Raw genomic sequence first — 14042 nt, 5'->3', positions numbered from 1 at the left:
AAGGAATTCCCTCGAATTCCTGAAAGGAATTCCCTCGAATTCCTGAAAGGAATTCCCTCGAATTCCTGAAAGGAATTCCCTCGAATTCCTGAAAGGAATTCCCTCGAATTCCTGGAAGGAATTCCCTCGAATTCCTGGAAGGAATTCCCTCGAATTCCTGGAAGGAATTCCCTCGAATTCCTGGAAGGAATTCCCTCGAATTCCTGGAAGGAATTCCCTCGAATTCCTAGAAGGAATTCCCTCGAATTCCTGGAAGGAATTCCCTCGAATTCCTGGAAGGAATTCCCTCGAATTCCTGGAAGGAATTCCCTCGAATTCCTGGAAGGAATTCCCTCGAATTCCTGGAAGGAATTCCCTCGAATTCCTGGAAGGAATTCCCTCGAATTCCTGGAAGGAATTCCCTCGAATTCCTGGAAGGAATTCCCTCGAATTCCTGGAAGGAATTCCCTCGAATTCCTGGAAGGAATTCCCTCGAATTCCTGGAAGGAATTCCCTCGAATTCCTGGAAGGAATTCCCTCGAATTCCTGGAAGGAATTCCCTCGAATTCCTGGAAGGAATTCCCTCGAATTCCTGGAAGGAATTCCCTCGAATTCCTGGAAGGAATTCCCTCGAATTCCTGGAAGGAATTCCCTCGAATTCCTGGAAGGAATTCCCTCGAATTCCTGGAAGGAATTCCCTCGAATTCCTGGAAGGAATTCCCTCGAATTCCTGGAAGGAATTCCCTCGAATTCCTGGAAGGAATTCCCTCGAATTCCTGGAAGGAATTCCCTCGAATTCCTGGAAGGAATTCCCTCGAATTCCTGGAAGGAATTCCCTCGAATTCCTGGAAGGAATTCCCTCGAATTCCTGGAAGGAATTCCCTCGAATTCCGGGAAGGAATTCCCTCGAATTCCTGGAAGGAATTCCCTCGAATTCCTGGAAGGAATTCCCTCGAATTCCTGGAAGGAATTCCCTCGAATTCCTGGAAGGAATTCCCTCGAATTCCTGGAAGGAATTCCCTCGAATTCCTGGAAGGAATTCCCCCGAATTCCTGGAAGGAAATCCCCCGAATTCCTGGAAGGAATTCCCCCGAATTCCTGGAAGAAATTCCCACGAATTCCTGGAAGGAATTCCCCCGAATTCCTGGAAGGAATTCCCCCGAATTCCTGGAAGAAATTCCCACGTATTCCTGGAAGGAATTCCCCCGAATTCCTGGAAGGAATTCCCCCGAATTCCTGGAAGGAATTCCCCCGAATTCCTGGAAGGAATTCCCCCGAATTTCTGGAAGGAATTCCCCCGAATTTCTGGAAGGAATTCCCCCGAATTTCTGGAAGGAATTCCCCCGAATTTCTGGAAGGAATTCCCCCGAATTTCTGGAAGGAATTCCCCCGAATTTCTGGAAGGAATTCCCCCGAATTCCTGGAAAGAATTCCCCCGAATTCCTGGAAGGAATTCCCTCGAATTCCTGGAAGGAATTCCCTCGAATTCCTGGAAGGAATTCCCTCGAATTCCTGGAAGGAATTCCCTCGAATTCCTGGAAGGAATTCCCCCGAATTCCTGGAAGGTATTCCCCCGAATTCCTGGAAGGAATTCCCCCGAATTCCTGGAAGGAATTCCCTCGAATTCCTGCAAGGAATTCCCTCAAATATTTTGATTTCTTCATGATGCATTCATATCTGACTCTAAACTCGCAAAATCTTCCCCACTGTGCAACAACGTTGCAGAGCACGGAAGCGAGTTCATGTGTGCACAGCAAATTACACACATGGTAGGTACGGTAGGTTTAAGCCCAAGCACCATCGTAATGGCGGGGCTGTTTCGTCTGGATACAGCGTTTCCCACTTGCTGGAATATCTCGTTCGGTGGTGGGATTGCTTCGTCCGTACCGTTCGTACGCCCTATAGATACAGTACACGGATGATACTTATGGGAGCGGATTTCAGCGTGGTTGCGTGGTCTGCTAGCTAGTTCGTTCTTTCGAGGATTTTCCAGCCGTCGCCGCCGCCGCCGCCGCCGGTCTTGGTGTATTATTTGAAAAGTTTTCGCTGCACTGCATTTTTATAAGGATCGTCTTGTGTTTTATTTGGTTTTATATTCAAACAATCGTTGCCGAGATGCTTGCTTGCTTGCTGCTGAAGGGTAAACGTGGATAGAAGGCTTAATGAGGATGTAACTAGTTCGGAAAAGTATGTCGTTGTTTACAGGCAGGATTAGCATCGAAGATCGTTGGGAGAGTCTCAGTCGCAACCCAGGAAGAAGTTCTCGATGGAGGATGAAAGTTTCAGATTGGCGTGCTATAATGTTGATACTAGATTGATACTAGAAATTTTGGTTGAGCTTCCGAAGTTTTTGAATGATCAGAAGATGTTATCGAAAATTTTTCCAGAATTCGATACAATGAATACTGAAAATTATCGTAATGAAAGCCAACTACAGACTTTCTGGCAATTGTCCCCAATTTAACTCAGACGTATCGCACCATCATCAAAACGCATTTCTCAAGATAATAGCTTCATTTAATTAAAGTTACCCAAGAACAATTTATGGCTTCCTCTACCTCTTGTATCCTTTCCCCTCTTCACAATACGTCTTCAAAATCCAGTTTGAAGTGCAAAGCTCGCGATGAGAATACATAGTTCTAATTATGTTAAATGCTTTCATAGCACTGCATTAAATTATCCAAGCGCAGCGATTCCATCGTCGTCTTTCGTCGATTGCGGCAATCATGGTAACGCTTTCTTCCAGATGCATGGGAAGAGTAATGGCTTGCATCCAGTCTTGCTGGATAAAGTTGGTACGAAAGTGAAATTCACACTGAGGTAAAGTTACTACGTATGAAAATGTTGAATATCTTTTGTGATAAAAGTGATCGTGATGTGTGTTTTGTATGGATGTCGTGACCCACGTTTGGCGCCAAGTGATGCAGAGCCACCAGGTTGCCACAGATTGCCGATTTGAGGATCATCAACGGAACTGAAACATACCCTCAAAAAGACTAGAAGAAAACTCAAAACCAACTCGTGGTCCCATGATAAACCGAAATAAACTGCAATTTCGGATCACCCGTTTATCGCAAATCGATATTTTCCGGCCTTTTGTCCGCTATTTTCTCGGCAAAGAATACCATCACATAAGCGAACGGAATCCTTTCGCTTCTCGATTCCGGCTCTCAGACTGAGAGTCTCAGTATCAGAAAAGCGGAAAATTAGCACACAAAGCGGCTCCGAGCACAAAGTATCTTCGCTGCTCCAATGTACTCGGCACGGCCGGCATCCGCCCGCAAAGGAGCAATTAAAGTTGACAATGTTGCTCGAAGCGAATCACAAATGTGTACGTTCATCCGTCCACATGTGGTCATTGTGTGAGTATATAAATATTAATAATACAAATAGATCGACAAAACCATTTCCCCCTCTCTATCAGAAGGTGCTTTGGGCCATTTCTATGATAATTTGAAGAGATCCACAAACCGTAGAATATTGAAGATAGGATTTGTGCCACCCATTGGCTTTAGCTTTTGTCACATTGGTTGAGCTTCGTTCTATAAGTGTGTCTTACATACTCCCTAAATGGCATGCACACTTCCCTCGTACATACCTATTTTTATTAAGTTTCCGTCAAGCCTTCCTTAGCCCCACTTGAACTCCCCTCAACCTTTTTAACCCCATAAATTTCCATTTCTAAGTAACATTTTTTAGTCAAATAGACTGGAAGAGTTTCTAAGGACCATCATAAAACCTAAATAAAAGGTATAAGGTTTTATAATCGGTTTTAAAACCAGTTCAGAGGCAAGACTGATACCCAGAGGAGATCTCAGAGGTGTTTCAAACGGTCCCACGGGTTTCAGAAGGGTACCTGGAGATATCAATGGCGTTCCAGGGGGTTTCCAGGGGCCCTCCAAGGGGTCCGATATCAGGGGCGTTTCAAGGAGTCCCAGGGGTTTCCAGGTGGTCTCAGGGGTGCTTCAATGGGTCTCAGCGGGTTTCATGGGAGTTCCACAGGGCCCCTAAGACCAGGGGGTACAGTGAGATCTCAGGGGCGTTTCAAGGGGGTCTCAGGGGCGCTTGAGGGTTTCAGGTGACTTCAGAGGCCTCAATGGGCGTTTCAGGGGGCTTAGTGGCATTTAAGGGGGTACCAGAACAGAAGCGTTTCAAGGGCAGGGATGGAAAATGTCCCGGAATTTCATGACATTTCTCTATTTACACCTAACCTGCGAGAGAGAGAGAGAGAGTGAGAGAGAGAGAGAGAGAGAGAGAGAGAGAGAGAGAGAGAGAGAGAGAGAGAGAGAGAGAGAGAGAGAGAGAGAGAGAGAGAGAGAGAGAGAGAGAGAGAGATTGAGTTGACCCTGAGACCATGGAACTCCCCTGAGACCTACAGACACACTCCTGGAACCCTGTCAGACCTCCTTGAAGGCTTCTGAACACCCCCTGAGACCCCCTGGTACCCTCTGAAACCCCCACTGCTTACACCATGAAACGCCCATGAGATCCCCTGGTACCCCCTAAAACTCACTGAAACGCCCCTAAGATTGTCTGGAACTTTTTTTTTCTGTATTAGCGAGATTTTTAGCCCTGGGCTAGTTCATCTCGGGACCCACGTCTTACGTCGACCCACGTCACATTTTACGAGTTTGTCAGGAGTGGGATTCGATCCAAGGTCCTCGGCGTGATAGTCACGTGCTTTAACCATCACACCAGATCCGCTCCCCTCTGGAACTTCCCTGGCCCTTGAGAAACATAATAACGGTCCGGAGACTTCTTGGTTGGCGCTCCTCAGACCTCCTGATACCTCATAAAACTTCCCAAAACGCCCCTGCGATCCTTGGAGCCCCTGAGGCCACATGGAACCCCCCTGAGAGCTGCTGAAATCTCATCGGACTCCGTTGAAGCCCTTTGAAACCACATGAAACGCTCCTGGAACGCCACAGAGACCTTCGAGTACGCCTCTGAAACCCGTTGGGATCACCTGATACGCCCCTGAGAACTCCTATTGCTCTTTGAAACCCCTGCGTCTCCCTTGACACGGCTCTATAAATATGACCTCGCCGCTGATGTCATAGTTACCGTCATTACCCAGTAATCCTATTGAAGTGCATACGAAACCTGTCGAAATGCCCATAAAAGGTTCCTGAAATTCCCTGAAACAACCCCTTGAAACACCTCTGAAGCCCCTTGGAGACTTCTTTTATGGGCTCTCTGGGAACTTGCTGAAAACTTTATTTTACTAAATTTACTAACTTGATTTATGCACAAAATTCCCTCTTTTTATGCCTTCTTTAAACTTATGCACCCCCATCCCAAAAGAGGTTTCAGTGTCCAGTGTTCCAGCGTAGCTGCGTTCTGCGTACACTGTGACGAGAATACTTGGTTTTGTAACGGATTTCGATGGACAGACAGTTAAATTGCAAAATCAATTTCTTCAACTGAAATGTCGCGAATTTTATTAACGGAGACCGTCGGACTTCTGTTTCCAGGAGCCAGATGCAATCACAGAAATATTTTCATCCACTTTGTCCAGGTCGTGGCAGAAAAAGGGATGTGGTGTATACTACCTGGAAAAACCCGGAAACTGCGAATCCTCAGGAAAACCTGGAATGCTCAAGGAAAATCATCAGCACTCATGGAAATGCTGCACCGATAAAAAGATAAAACAATGAATAAAAAGCAGCAAACTTTATAACAAGTAACTCAGAAGTAGAGTCCACAAAGTTTACCACAACGATTTTTTTTTTCAGAAATTCCGTCAGGGGATCTTTCTGGTATTTCTTCGGAAATGCCTCCCAGGATTTCTCACAAGATTCCTTCCGTATTTTTTCACGCCATTTGTCTTGGTATTTCTTGAATGCCTCCCAGAGATTCTTCCGGATTCCTACCACCATTCGAACATTTATTTCCGGGATTCTTGATTGAGAATCTTCTAGGATTCCGGAATTCTGATCGATTTCTTCCGGATTTTTTACAGTAATCATACAGCATTTCTTCCAGAGGTTTTCTCGGTATCGATCCTAAAGCTCCCGTGGATTTTTTACCAGGATTTATCCCGAGATCTCTGTCCGGATTTATCCCGAGAGTTTCTGTCAGACTCAAGATATATCGATTTTTTTTTTGCGATTCCTTGCAGTGTTCCTCTTGGAACTTCCCCAGGAGATCTTCCCGAGATTTCTTCCAGCATTGCTATTCCAGAGATTTCTGCTACAGCTTCAGCTACAGAATTTTAAGGAGGTCTTAGCAAATTTTGACGTAGGACTACGTCTCTGTTTTCTGCTGGAATTCCATCCGACATTTCATCCGAAGTTTCTCCTGTAATTTCTTTTCGACGTTCAATAGCATTCTTCTAGAGTTTCTCCTTGAATTTCTACAGAAGTTTCAGCCACTAGGATGTTTCCCAAAGGTTCTCGCGAGATTTCTATTGAAGTTTCACCTGAGATTTCTCTCGGAGCTTCTCCCAATGTTGATCCTGGGATGTCTCTCAGAGTTTTTTTTTTTCTGAATTTATCATGCGTGGACTTTATCATCAGATTTTTTTAGAGTCTTCTGGGATTGATACAGGAGCTACTGCTGATGTTTCTTATGGACTTCTTCCCGTGATTTTTTTCGAATATTTTTTCAGGCTTTTCCTCGTTTACCTAATTTCTTGCTTCTTGCAGTGATCCCGATATACTTTTTTATTTTTTTCGTGATTATTCCCAGAGATTCTAGATGCTCCTTTTGGGATTTCTCTCTCCTGGGATATCTTACGAGATTTCCTATAAGAAATTGCCGAAGAAACATCTGAATTTTGCGAAATACTCCGCAAAAACTTCTAGCAGAATCAATAAAAACATCGAAATAAATCTTGAGGGAAATTGGGACATCTCGGGAAAAAAATCTGGGAGTAATTCCAGGCGGAAATTTTATGGAAATTTAAGGAAATATCTTAAACTTTTCTGGAAGAAATCCTAGAAGGAACTGATGCCAAAATCCCGAGCGAAACTGTTAAAATTGCACTTCAAGAATAAGTGGAGCCCCCGGAGCTGCTGATTATTATTTGAGACAATAGATAAGCATCATTTCAATTTCTCATCAAAATAAACTTTAAAAAGAGAAAAATTCTAGCTTAATTTTTTAATGCATCATCGTTAAATCACCAAGATAGTAGAATCCTCTTCAATCTCAGCCTCCCATCTCCCCATCCCATCCCAAAGAGCTCCACCTCGTTTCCAAAGCAAACGGGAAGAGGCACATGGCAGGCACTCTGAATTGCCACAATTTTCCAGCCAGTCAACCATGCCGTCGGCAACCAGCAACAGAATCTGACGATGAGCGCTGATTTCCATTTGGCTTAGGATTTCGTCGCCTTGGTTGCGAGGATGGTGCTGGCGCATCACCCACCAGCCCCAGCGGCACAGGATTTAGCCACCCTTTTATTATGGCTGCGATTTCTTCTTTTTTTTCTTGCTCGTCGTTTCCTCGTCTGCTCGGAGAAAGTATCACCGCTGAGGGGGTGATAAGACGACAGCGAAGAATTCGAGAGCAAAGAAATGCCGAAAGCAGCTCGTAAATCTATTCTGCTGGAATGACCAGCGCCCGACCGACCAAGTCCACCATCCAGGAGTCGAGGAGGACGACCATAAAAAGGACATTCACTCAAAAGTAAGCATGGATGGTCGGCGGTCGGTTGGTCATAGAATTGCACTGACTGGGTGGCTGCCTGACTGTGACTTACTGACTGACTGACACCGTAAGTGGAAACGATGAAAAGCTCATTCCGAGACGATCGTTTTGACGGTGAAAAATGGACGACGACGAAGGGTGGGTTGAGCTGCAGCGTAGTGAATTGTGTTGTAAAATTGTTGATGGGAGAAAATTTCTTCTCCGAAGTGTTTTATAGACCAACCGAACGGACCCGCGAATGGTTACGGTTGGCATGGTCTTGATAAGCTGTTTCTTAGAGGTTTATGGGTTGTTGTGAAAAACTATATTGGGTAGTAAAGGGTCGTTGTAGTTGATGTTGTTTGCAGTTTGGAGCATCATGTGCTAACGTTTTTAAGATGGTCTGGTAATTGCATGAAAGTACAATCGCATGTGCAACTTCAGTTGTACTTATGATTTCAGAATGTTTCGGAACGGAGGTTTGTCGAATGAAAATGATGAACCCGAAATCGAAGGACAGCTTTTGACAGATAAGGGTTGATCAGTTACAGACACCACCTCTTGTATTCGGATTTCAAAGAGTTCTGGATACTACGTTATCCAGATAGTTTTGAATATTTTTTTTTTTCATAAATTTACAACCCTCAAAATGACAGGATTGTTAAATTATTTAAAAAATCGAGATTTCAGTGGTTTTTTAAGCCCGTAAGTTGAGATGCTGTATACATCAAGGGGAATAGTTGTACTATAAGATGTATAAGATATATATAGATGTATGTATACTACGGTACCGGCGACCGCCACGGTAAAATTTAGAGCGATTATTTAAAGAAACCGGATGTCGCCTCAGCATACGCGCAGAATCTCGTGGCAACTTTGCCAGACAAGGGTGAGGTCATCCCACAACGGCTTGGTGCCGCAGGACGGAGGCTTCATGACAGACGAACGTGAGGTGATCGAAAGGTGGAAGCAGCACTTCGACGAACATTTGACTGGCGTGGAGGACGTAGGCACGGGAGGACACGGTAACGGAGGAAACGACTACGCCAATGCAGCAGAGGACGGAAATGAGTCAACTCCCTCGCTGAAGGAAGTTAAGAATGCCATCCACCAGCTCAAAACCAACAATCAGCTAGAAAGAATGGTATCGCAGCTGAATGGACGCAAGATGGACGCAGAAAAAGTTAGCCACCTGTTTGCACCGGTTAGTCAGGATTTAGGAAACCAAACAGCTACCGTTTGGAATATGACAACTTCAGAGTGATCACCCTTTTGAATACTGCCTACAAAGTGCTATCCCAGATCAACTTCCGTCGTCTGCCACAAAAAACGAATGAGTTCGTGGGAAGTTATCAAACCGGCTTCATCGACGACCGGTCGACAACGGACCAAATCTTCACCGTACGGCAAATCCTCCAGAAATGCAGTGAATACCAGGTCTCAACGCATCACCTGTTCATCGACTTCAAAGCGGCATACAACACTATCGACCGCACAGAGCTGTGGAAAATCATGAACGAAAACGGCTTTCCTGGGAAGCTGACTAGACTGGTTAAAGCAACGATTAACGGTGTGCAAAACTGCGTGAACTATCCAGTTCATTCGAATCTCGCCGGGGACTGCGACAAGGTGACGTACTCTCATGCCTACTCTTCAACATCGCTCAGGAAGGTGTAATGTGACTAGCCAGACTCAGCAGCCGGGGAACGATTTTCACAAAATCCGGTCAATTTGTGTGCTTTGCGGACGACATGGACATTATTGCCAGAACATTTGGAACGGTGACAGAGCTGTACACCCGCCTGGAACGCGAAGCAGCAAAGGTCGGACTAGTGGTGAATGCCTCAAAAACAAAGTACATGCTGGTAGGCGGAACCGAACACGACCGGATCCGTCTGGGCAGTAATGTTACGATAGACGGGGATACCTTCGAAGTGGTGGAGGAATTCGTCTACCTTGGATCCTTTCTGACGGCTGACAACAATGTGAGTCGTGAATTTTGAAGGCGCATCATAAGCGAAAGTCGGGCCTATTACAGGCTCCAGAAGAAGCTGCGGTCTAAAAAGATTCACCCACGCACCAAATGCACCATGAACAAAACGCTAATAAGGCCGGTGGTCCTGTACGGACACGAGACATGGACCATGCTCGAGGAGGACCTGCAAGCACTCGGAATTTTCGAGCGACGCGTGCTCAGGACGATCTTCGGCGGTGTGCAGAAGAACGGTGTGTGCCAGAGAAGGATGATCCACGAGCTCGCTGCACTTTACAGCGAACTCAGCATTCAGAAGGTGGCCAAAGCCGAAAGGATACGGTGGGCAGGGCATGTTGCAAAAATGCCGGACAACAACCCTGCAAAGCTGGTATTCTCGACAGATCCGGTTGGCACAAGAGGGCGTGGAGCGCAGAGAGTACGATGGGCGGATCAGGTGGAGCGTGACTTGGCGAGCATCGGGCGTGACCGAGGATGGATAACGACAGCCACGAACCGTGTATTATGGAGAAATTTTGTTGATTCAGTTTTATCTTGAATTTGATGTAATACTTAATAAAGGAAATGAAAATTACAAAATGAGTGACTATGACATAGGTTTACTGGTTACTCCCGCAATCCCAAAAGGATCGTGGAAGAACGAATTCCTGGAGGAATCTTGTAGGGATTTTCTGTAGGAATCCGGGAAGGAATTCCTGTAGAAATCCTCTAAGAGAATCTTGAAAGAATTTCTGAAGAAATCTCGATAGGACTTACTGGAGCTGTCCCAAAAGGAATTTTTGAAAAAATCTCTGAAGAAATTTCTGGAGGTATTCCGGTAGGAACCCCTGAAAAAATCCCTAAAGAAACTCCTGGAGGAATCCCGGAAGGAATTTCTGGAAGAATCCTAGAAGAGTCCCGGAAGGATCTCTAGGATGGATCCTTGAAGACTCCCTGAAAGAACTCCTGCAGAAATCCCTTGAGGAGCTCCTGGAGGAGCCTTGGAAGGAACTCCTGAAGAAATCCCGGAAGGAACTCCTGAAGGAATCTCGAAAGAAATTTCTGTAGAAATCTTGGAAGGATCTCCTGGAGGAGTCGTGGAAGGAGTTTACGTGGAACAGCTCCTGGAGAAATCCCAGAAGGAACTTTTGAAAGAATCTCGGATGAAATTTCTGGAGGTACCCCGGTAGGAACCACTGAAGAAACTCCTGACAGAAATCCAGGAAAGAATCTCTGGAGGAATCCTGGAAGAGTCCCAGAAGAAACTCCTGGATGGATTCTTGAAGAATCCCAGAAGGAACTCCTGGAGGAATCCCTTGAGGAACTCCTGGAGGAGCCTTGGACGGAACTCCTGAAGAAATCCCTGAAGGAACTCCTGAAGGAATCCTGGAAGTAATTTCTGTTGAAATCCCGGAAAGATCTCCGGGGGGAGTCACGAAAGGAGTTTTCGTGGAAGAGCTCCTGGAAAAATCCCTTTAGGAACTTTTGAAAGAATCCGGAAGAAATTTCTGGAGGAATCCCGATAGGAACCCCTGAAGAAATCCCGAAAAGAAACACCTGGAGGAATCCCGGAATGAATTTCTAGAGGAATCCTGGAAAAGTCCCGGAAGGAACTCCTGGATGGATCATGGAAGACTCCCAGAGGCGCTGTCCATAAACTACGTAGACTCATTTTTGGCCATCTCAGAACCCCCCCTCCCCCCTCGTAGACTTTTGTCCATACAAAAAATTTAAAATTTGTATGGAGCGTAGACTTTGCCCTGAGCCCCCCCCCCCTCCCCCCTTCCGAGTCTACGTAGTTTATGGACAGGCCCCAGAAGGATCTGCTGGAGGAACCCATTGATGAACTCCTGGAGAAGCCTTGGAAGAAACTCCTGAAGAAATCCCGGAAGGAACCCCTAAGGGAATCCCGGAAAGCATTTCTATAATAATCCCGGAAGGATCTGCTGAAGGAGTACCGGTAGGAGTTTTCGTGGAAGTGGAGAAATCCCAGATGGAACTTTTGAAAAAAATGCCAGAAGAAATTTCTGGAGGTATCCCGGTAGGAAACCCAGAATAAATCCCGAAAAAAAATTCTTGGTAGGATCGCTAAGGCTTACTTTAGATTTGTTGCGAGCAAGTGGGAGCTCCAAGAATACGATCTGACTTTAATTTTGACATTACTGAATGAGTGACGATAACGCGGGTGACAATGATTCGCCATGCCTACTAGATCACTTAACCTTTCCTGGCGTCGTCGCTGGCTGCTGAATATATTGATATGAAACCACTATCACTCATTATTCATGCTACTCCGAAATACTACGAGAAAAATATTTTACAAAATATTAAGGACTTTTAAGTTCTACAGAATCTACATTATTCGCCATTCACTCTACGTTTGCAGATTTTGTCGTCTGGCATCCATGATGCTCCGCAACCTAAGAAAAAGGCGTTTGTACGGTTGTCGGACATTGTAAAGTCTTCTAAATGTCCTGAAGTTCAGGACATTCCAGTTCTACAAAATCTACCACAGTCACCATGCAATCTACGCTTGCAGTTTACTGCCATTGTAATTCTGTATACTCCGTAATGCAACGAGAAAATATTTTTGATATTGTGCGACGATGTAAGGTAAGGGATTTTTTTTATTACCGTACAAATTGGGCCGAAGGGTTTCAGATTTTCATGAAACTTTTTCCACAGGCAGGGCTCATGGATTTAAGAACAAAAAAAAATGAGCAAAATTCAGGGTCGCCTATTTTCCCGGAAAACTCAGGTTGATTTTTTTTCTGTTTTCCCCTGTCACTACTTACTATAAAAAAAACATAACTCAAGAACTAAGCATCGTAGAAACAAAGTTTTTTTTTAGAAAATGAAAGCAAATTTTCTCAGAAATCAAAAAAATATGAAATGGATAAAGTTTTCCACGAAGTTTTCCACCGTTGAGACAATTCATAAAGAAAAGCCCGAATAACTATGCCCGAATTGGCGGAAAATTTTCAAAAAAATAATTTTGAGAAGGTGATTTCATAAGCTTTGATCGCTGAAATTTTTGGAATGCACTTTTTTTCTGTCCTGAGCTATGGCCAATTTTGTGAAAAATGACCATGTAAGCCTATATTATATTGTCATTTTTCACAAAATTGGCCATAACTCAGCAACGAAAAAACAGTGCATTCAAAAAATTTCAGCGATCAAAGCTTATGAAATTACCTTCTTAAAAATATTTTTTTTTGAAAATTTGCCGCGAGTTTGGGCATAGTTTTTCCGGCTTTTCTTTATGAATTTTCTCAACGGTGGAAAATTTTGTGGAAAACTCTTTGCACTTCATATTTTTTTTGGATTTCTCAGAAAATTTGCTTTTATTTTCATTAAAAGACTTTGTTTCTACGATGCTTCGTTCTTGAGTTAGGATTTTTCAAAAAAAAAAGGCTTTGTATGGCACATTTGGACATTTTTCAACAAAATTGGTCATAACTCAAAAACGAAAAAAAATGCATTTCAAAAATTTCTACGACTAAAGCTTATGAAATCACCTTCTAAAAAATATTTTTTTGACAATTTTCCACGAGTTCAGGCATAGTTTTTCCGGCTTTTCTTTACAAATTTTCTCAACTGTGGAAAATTTTGTGGAAAACTTCTTCCTGTTCATTTTGTTTTTGGATTTCTGAGGAAATTTGCTTTTATTTCCTAAAAAAAAACTTTGTTGCTACGATGCTTCGTACTTGAGTTATGATTTTTCAAAGTAAGTAGCGTCAGGGGAAAACAAAAAATTTCCATATGAGTTTTCCGGGAAAATAGGCGACCCTGATTTTTTTTCATTTTTTTTTTTTTTGTTCACAGTGGAAAAAGTTTCATGAAAATCTGAGACCCTTCGGCCCAAACCCGTACGGTAATAAAAAAAAAATCCCCGTCAGCAAAATGTTCTAGACTTCAGGACTTTCAAGGTCTACAGAATCTACCACAATTGCCATTCAATCTACGCTTGTGACTTACATCTACTGTTATTCAGGGTGTTCCGGAAAACAAGAAGAAGTCTTTTCATCGGTTGTCAGAAAACAACAAAAAATCTACCTCAATCTCCATTTAATACGCTTGCTGCTTACCTTTGTTGTTATCCATGTTGAACTCTACGGCATCTACCACAATGCCGTTCTACGCTTGAGGTTCCCGGTCATTGTTATCCATGGTACTGAACAAGTTCTACAGAATCTACGTTTACAGTTATTGTTCACCGATACCCATGGTTCTCCACAATCTAATGACAAGTCCTTTAACGGTTGTCAGACATTGGGAGGTTTGCAAAATATGCTGAAGCTCAGGACTTTCAAGATCTACGAAATGTTGTTGGCGGTCATACTTGGTGTGGCTAGCGATATCGATACATATCCTTTTCGTGTCAAACCAGCACAATTGTGCTGTTGAGCGGTAACAGTTTTACGTATTTTTTTCATTTGCTAGCATAAGACTTATAAGT

Source organism: Aedes albopictus, chromosome 1, assembly GCF_035046485.1.
Source record: "Aedes albopictus strain Foshan chromosome 1, AalbF5, whole genome shotgun sequence".
In the NCBI taxonomy this organism is placed as follows: domain Eukaryota; kingdom Metazoa; phylum Arthropoda; class Insecta; order Diptera; family Culicidae; genus Aedes; species Aedes albopictus.
Note: the sequence above shows the minus strand (reverse complement) of the source record.